The 6070-nt window shown below is 47.8% G+C and overlaps 1 non-coding gene across 1 annotated transcript; it reads left to right on the forward strand.

Annotated features, from left to right (window-relative positions):
- The first annotated feature begins 1227 nt into the window (after positions 1–1227).
- On the forward strand, positions 1228–1310 carry TRNAL-UAA. Its single transcript has one exon. It is a non-coding gene; the product is annotated as a tRNA-Leu (tRNA).
- Positions 1311–6070: the final 4760 nt, after the last annotated feature.

A 6070-nucleotide genomic window follows, 5' to 3' on the forward strand; every position in this document is an offset into this window, starting at 1 on the left:
CTACTGCTTGCTAGCAGGAGATATATGGAAAAAAAAACCAGAGGCTTTAGAAACCCTTTAAGCTCAGGAATAATGGTGCTCTCCAGAAAAATGTAAACACCACAAATGCTCAAGGAAGCCTGATGGCTCAACCCACGTATATAGCTGCTGGATCAACCTGACTAGAAAGCTTACCAGATAATGTCTTCATGTTTTTAGCACCTATTCAGAAGCATTGTTCTATTTTCCATGTTGGGTTTGAGAAGTAGCAACTGGAAGGTGACTGGATGCTATAGGAAAGTCCAAATCCCATTCGCACTGCCACTGTCTCAAAACCACAAGGTATATGTGGTGCCCAGGTGACCACACGGATGGCGCCGTGCAAAACACTAATAGTAAAGACTGTCGCTCTGAAGAAGGATCCCTGTGCGGACCCGAAACGTTAGCACCGTATGACAGTATGTGACATTGGCTATTGAATAAACATATCAATACTTTAAAAACCCTTCAAGTGTGTGCCGGTGAAATACTTTTATTTACTATGGATGCTATAGGAGACAATTATTGTTTTCGTTAGCACCCGTTTCATACTGTACAAAGGCCCCCCAACTTATTTTTTCATAAAAGGCCCCCAATTGTCCTATCAAATCAGATGTATTGCCAAGTCAATAGATTTACACACTATCATTACTTATTTGAAGAATGACATTCTTAAAGGAGAACTATAGGCTCTGCCTCTAGGTAGGCAGAGCCAGCTGTACCCGCCCCCTCCCTCGTCCGATCCACCAGTCAGCGCTCTAGATAGGCAGAGCCAGCTGTCAGTCACGCAGCTGGGCGCATCCCGGCACAATTGTCGGGATCCACTTGAGCTGCGGCGTCTCAGTATACCGCAAGCTACAGCTACGAACTACTAGGGTGACGGGAGGACGCTAGTTTGTGTCCTCCCGTTACCCTAAGGAGAACTATGGGGAAAAGCCCTGACCCCATAGTTCTCCTTTAACCTCCTTCTCAAAATGCTCCTTTTTCTCTCTGTGTCTGGATTCAACAGTTCTTTGTCCTTGACTTGCAATAAGCATAAAAAGTCAGAGACCTGTCAGAATTTCTTAGTGGTACATCATGTCAGTAACTTAGAAGCAATGTAGCTGCTGGAATGGCATAACTAGCATTTCTAAGAAGGAAGGGTTAGACTGATGGCCTACATATATAATTAATGGCTGCTTTCCTTTCAGAACACTTGAAGGAGGCACAACCAGGATGGCCGAGTGGTTAAGGCGTTGGACTTAAGATCCAATGGATGTATATCCTCGTGGGTTCGAACCCCACTCCTGGTATGAATTTTGGTCTCTTTCAAAGTTCATCAGACCTTATCCCCCTATTCATGTAATCATGATGATATCTCTGCCACTGTGCTGTGTGTATGAACAAAGAGTTGGTAGAAACTGCAGTGTGTGAAGGGCAGCATTGCATTGGGCACACACAAAATAAAAATATGTCTATATGGTGTATTTTGGAGTCTCTGGTGGGCTGCACGGGGTCTCGGGAGAGCTGTGCAGGGTTTATGGTGGGCTGCGTGGGGTATATGATAGGCTGTGCAGGGTCTCAGGTGGGCTGTGTGGGGTCTCAGGAGAACTGTGCAGAGTCCCTTTCCCTGATACATATGCTGATCCCACTTACAAGCAGCCCAAAGTGCCATCTGTACCAACAGGATACATTGCAGTCCTCCAGCCTGCTTCTGGGACATCCCACCATCAGCTCACATGATATGGCCAGCCCCGAGCCACCCGCTGCTTCCCCTCCACCTCCTGTACAAAGCCAGCCGGACCGCATCTCACTGGGCCCTCCCCTCCACCGAGCAGCTCTCTAATTAGGCAGCCACTCTTAGGGCCACTGCCTGATTCCGTGCCGCCCAGCCTCGGCCCACCGGGCAAGTACCCAGTATGCCCAAAGGTAAGTCCGGCTCTTTTCACCTCATTGGTTTGGGGCGGCATTTTCTGCCGCCCCCAGGAAAGTGCCGCCCTAGGCAAATGCCTAGTTGGCCTTGCAGTAGATACACCCCTGTATATAATATCATCCTTTCACCGATATGGTAAACAAAACCTAAAATCCTTTTGGCTGTTATGAGCTAAACTACATGGCCAAAGCTGTTATACACACCCCTTAAAATTATTCTGTTTATTTAGTAAAGGCTTTCCAGTGAACAGCGCCGGATTTCCCACAAGGCCACCGAGGCCAGACCTTGGGGCAGCAGGGAATAGAGGGACAGCACAGCCGCCAGGCGGGTAGATTTTTTTCCCCCTTTAAACATGCTATAGGCCATTAGGTAGATCGCGATGTCCTGTCCTCCTGCCGTGGGGCTTCTCTGGATCCCCGCTGCCCTCCCCCATCCGAGAGGTGAACAAATCGCTGAAGGCGGGGGGCGGAGCCGCAATCACAGCAGCACGCCGAGCGGTGAGGAGAGAGAGACCTGCTCGGCCTGGATCTGACAGCCAGTGGCTCTTTCTCTCTCCTCACCGCACATTCTGCTGTGACAGCAGCTCCGTCCGAATCTCCCCCCGCGGCTGAAGTGCTTTCCTCACTTCCCCTTGGATCCCCCGCTGCCTCTGCCCGGGAGAGCAGCGGAGATCCGGAGGAGAAGCTGAGCCCCCCTGTGTGCATGGTTGAGCGGCAGAGGATCGGTACATATCAATGATATGTACCAATCCTCTGTGCAGGACAAACACTGGAGCGATTAGCTGATCACTCCAGTGTTTATAAATAACTGGGGACACATAGTGCTAGGTGTCCCCAGTTATGAATGAACAAGATGTGATTTACATGACTTCCTGTTCATTCATGAGACTCTCAATGGGGAGAAGCACTCTGTACAGAGGCTCCTCCCCATTCAGAAACTGCTTGATAGTAAATAGTTTCTGAATGATAAATAGACCCCCCCCCCCCCCCCCCAACAGTAAAAAAAAATAAAACTAAAATTAAAAAAATTAAAATGAACTAATAAATAAAAAATAGTAACAAATAAAAAAAATCCTGGAGGCATGGCGCTGGGCGATGTCACACGCCTGTTGGGGGGGGGCACGTTTTTTTTCTTGCCTCGGGTGCAAAAGGAGCTAGCTACGGCTTTGCTCCCGTGGTGCTTGTATGGCTGCTGGCTGAATGTGTCAGACGCCGCTGACGGAAAGGGGCAGGACACCTCTCCCCATGTGCAACGTCGGCCACACGAGCACCGCGGGAGGACAGGACGCCGGCGCCTCTAGAACGCACTGGAATGCAAGCCGGCCGACTCCCTGCGTTTAGGGGCAGGAGGGGGCGTGGGGTTGTATTAAAGTCGATGGCACTGCAGCCATGCCCCCCACCAAACGGTGCAATTGCCTGCCTGCACTCCTGTCCAGTGCGATCTGCAAAAATAGTGCTTGCAGCATTTTTGCAGATCGCACTGTGCTGGAATGGTTGCGGGCGATCGAATCCTTAGTGACTGGTAGGGTACCATGTGATTGGCGGAGGGCTACGGTAGTTCCAATATTCAAAAAGGGGGCTAGATGCCAACCAGGGAACTATAGGCCGGTCAGTCTAACATCGGTAGTTTGTAAACTGTTAGAAGGTATAATTAAGGACTATTTGGTAAAATTTGTTAAGGATAAGGGCATAGTTAATGACAATCAGCATGGGTTCAGGAAAGGACGTTCCTGCCTGACTAACATGCTAACTTTTTATTAATCAGCCAAGAGTGTGGATTTGTTCAAGAAACGTTTGGACAATTTCTTGAGGGACCGTAATATCCAGGGATACCAGTATCCCTAAGAATGACATGATGCGCGGACCTATATGGGTTGGACTTGATGGACGTATGTCTTTATTCAACCCCAAATACTATGTAACTATGTAACTATGCACTGCGGGTGAGGGTCATGGCTGCGGTGCTATTGACTTTCATGCACCCCTGAATGCAGGTGTTTTTTCGTTGGTAGATCTCATTGAGCTTAGAGCTCTGAACGAAGATTTCCGAAAGTAGATCTCCGAACGAAAAATAGTGGGCGCCCCTGCTTTAGGAGATAAAGCGAACCTGTCACCTTCAAATACTATCACACCGCGGCTTCTTAGCTCCTGTGTGATAGCAATAAAAGAAAAACAAATAATATAACAATTGAAAAAAAAGTAAAAAAAAAATAAAATAAATAAAAAGTAACAAAAAATAAATAATGAAAATAAATAAAGTGATTAAAAAAAAGTTTAAAAAAATAATTACAAAAATTATAAAAGATAATAAGACAAATAAACATTTAAAAAAAGTGATAAAAAAAATAAAAAAATAAAGAAAAAATGAAAAAAAGTTAAAACTGACCCTGCCGCCCCCGCCATCTGGTTGCCATTCTTCATGGAGGGGTGTTTGCGGGTAGTGGGGTGCATTGAGGAACCCGGCCTTGGGGCAGCAGAGAGAGTAAATCTGGCCCTGCCAGTGAAGGGTTCTGTTAATACTACAGCACACAAAGTAGACAATTGTTCACCTTGTGGTAACAATTTGGTGAAGACCCTTTTCTGTTCCACCCATGACTGTCCCCTGCGTACAAAGCCAGCTCCATAAAGACATGGTGTCACCAGTTTTGGTGTGCAGGAACTCAAGTGTCCTGCACAAAGCCCTGACCTCAACCCTACTGGACACCTGGGGTGGTTTGTAATGCCAATTGTGACCCGGGTCTTCTCATACAACATCAGTACCTGACCTCAAAAGGGCAGAAATTCCCACAGATACCCTCCATAATAATCTTTTGGAAAGCCTTCCTAGAAGAGTCGAGGCTGTTATAGACCCAAAGGCAGGGCCGGTGCTAGACTATTTTGCGCCCTAGGCAAGACCTGCTACTCGCACCCCCTCTATGCAGCGCCACTCTCCTGCGGGTTCGCTTCTGCAGGCGACAGGTGGATGTAATTTAATTTGAAATAGCCAATAGCAGACTGGCTATTGAAACCCCACCCACTGAACAGAGGAGCGAACCTGAGAGAGAAAGTTGTCTCTCAGTTACGCTCCTCTGCTCAATGGTGCCAGCCTGCTATTGGCTTTTACAATTTGAAATAGACGGGGGGCGCCATGGGGGGCAAATGGTCAAGGCTGTGCCCTAGGTAGCAGTGCGCCCTAGGCGGACTGGGCGCACTGGGGAACTAGGCGGCTGCCTAGTTTGCCCAGTGGCAGCACCGGCCCTGCCCAAAGGTGAACCCAACTCCATATTAAAGGAGAACTATGAGGGGAGGGGGTGCTTTTCACTCACCTCATAGTTCTAGCCGACCTGTGACAATGAGACTGTCACAGGTCGGCTCAGTAGATCGGGAGGTGAGCCAACACATACCGGGTTCGCTCGCCTCTCGATCCTGTCATGGTCTCTGCCGTGACAGGGGGAGGGGCTGGATTCCCCCCTCCCCGCTCCGATCCGCCAGCGCTGACTGGCGGAACGGATGGGGGAGGGGGCGGGTACAGCTGGCTCTGCCTCTAGATAGGCAGAGCCAGCTGTCACTCACGCAGCTGGGCGGATCCCGTCATCTACGTCGGGATCCGCTCCGGCAGGCGTCTCAGTATACCGCAAGCTGTAGTTCTCTATATACTGAGCTTAGGGTAACGGAAGAACGCTAGTTTGTGTCCTCCCGTTACCCTAAGGAGAACTATGGGGAAAAACACTGACCCCATAGTTCTCCTTTAATGCCCATGGTTTTGTAATGGGTTGTCCAACAAGCTCCTATATATACAGTGTATATATATGGAACCCTTTTTCCAATATAGTGTACTCTACTTTGGACATCCTCATTGCTCCTCAACACTTTGTTACCAGATAAATCCAAAATTTAACATTTAAACATTTCATACTGCCCAATTTAGTCTCCTGCCTGTACTTTTTGTTACTTTTTGTACTGGGAATGTCACACCATGTTTTCTGAATCTTTCATATTATATTAATAGCCCACACAGAGAATGGTGCCTTATAAAAAAAAAAAAACACAATTCCCAGAAACATCACTTCGACTAAATGTTCTTTTATTTTCTGACCCCACTGACACTCTAATTGTATATGTATTCTAAATTCAGGTATTAAAAAGGAAATTAACCTCTTGT

The sequence above is a fragment of the Nanorana parkeri genome, unplaced genomic scaffold (genome assembly GCF_000935625.1).
Source record: "Nanorana parkeri isolate BGI_ZX_2015 unplaced genomic scaffold, ASM93562v1 scaffold1833, whole genome shotgun sequence".
In the NCBI taxonomy this organism is placed as follows: Eukaryota; Metazoa; Chordata; class Amphibia; order Anura; family Dicroglossidae; genus Nanorana; species Nanorana parkeri.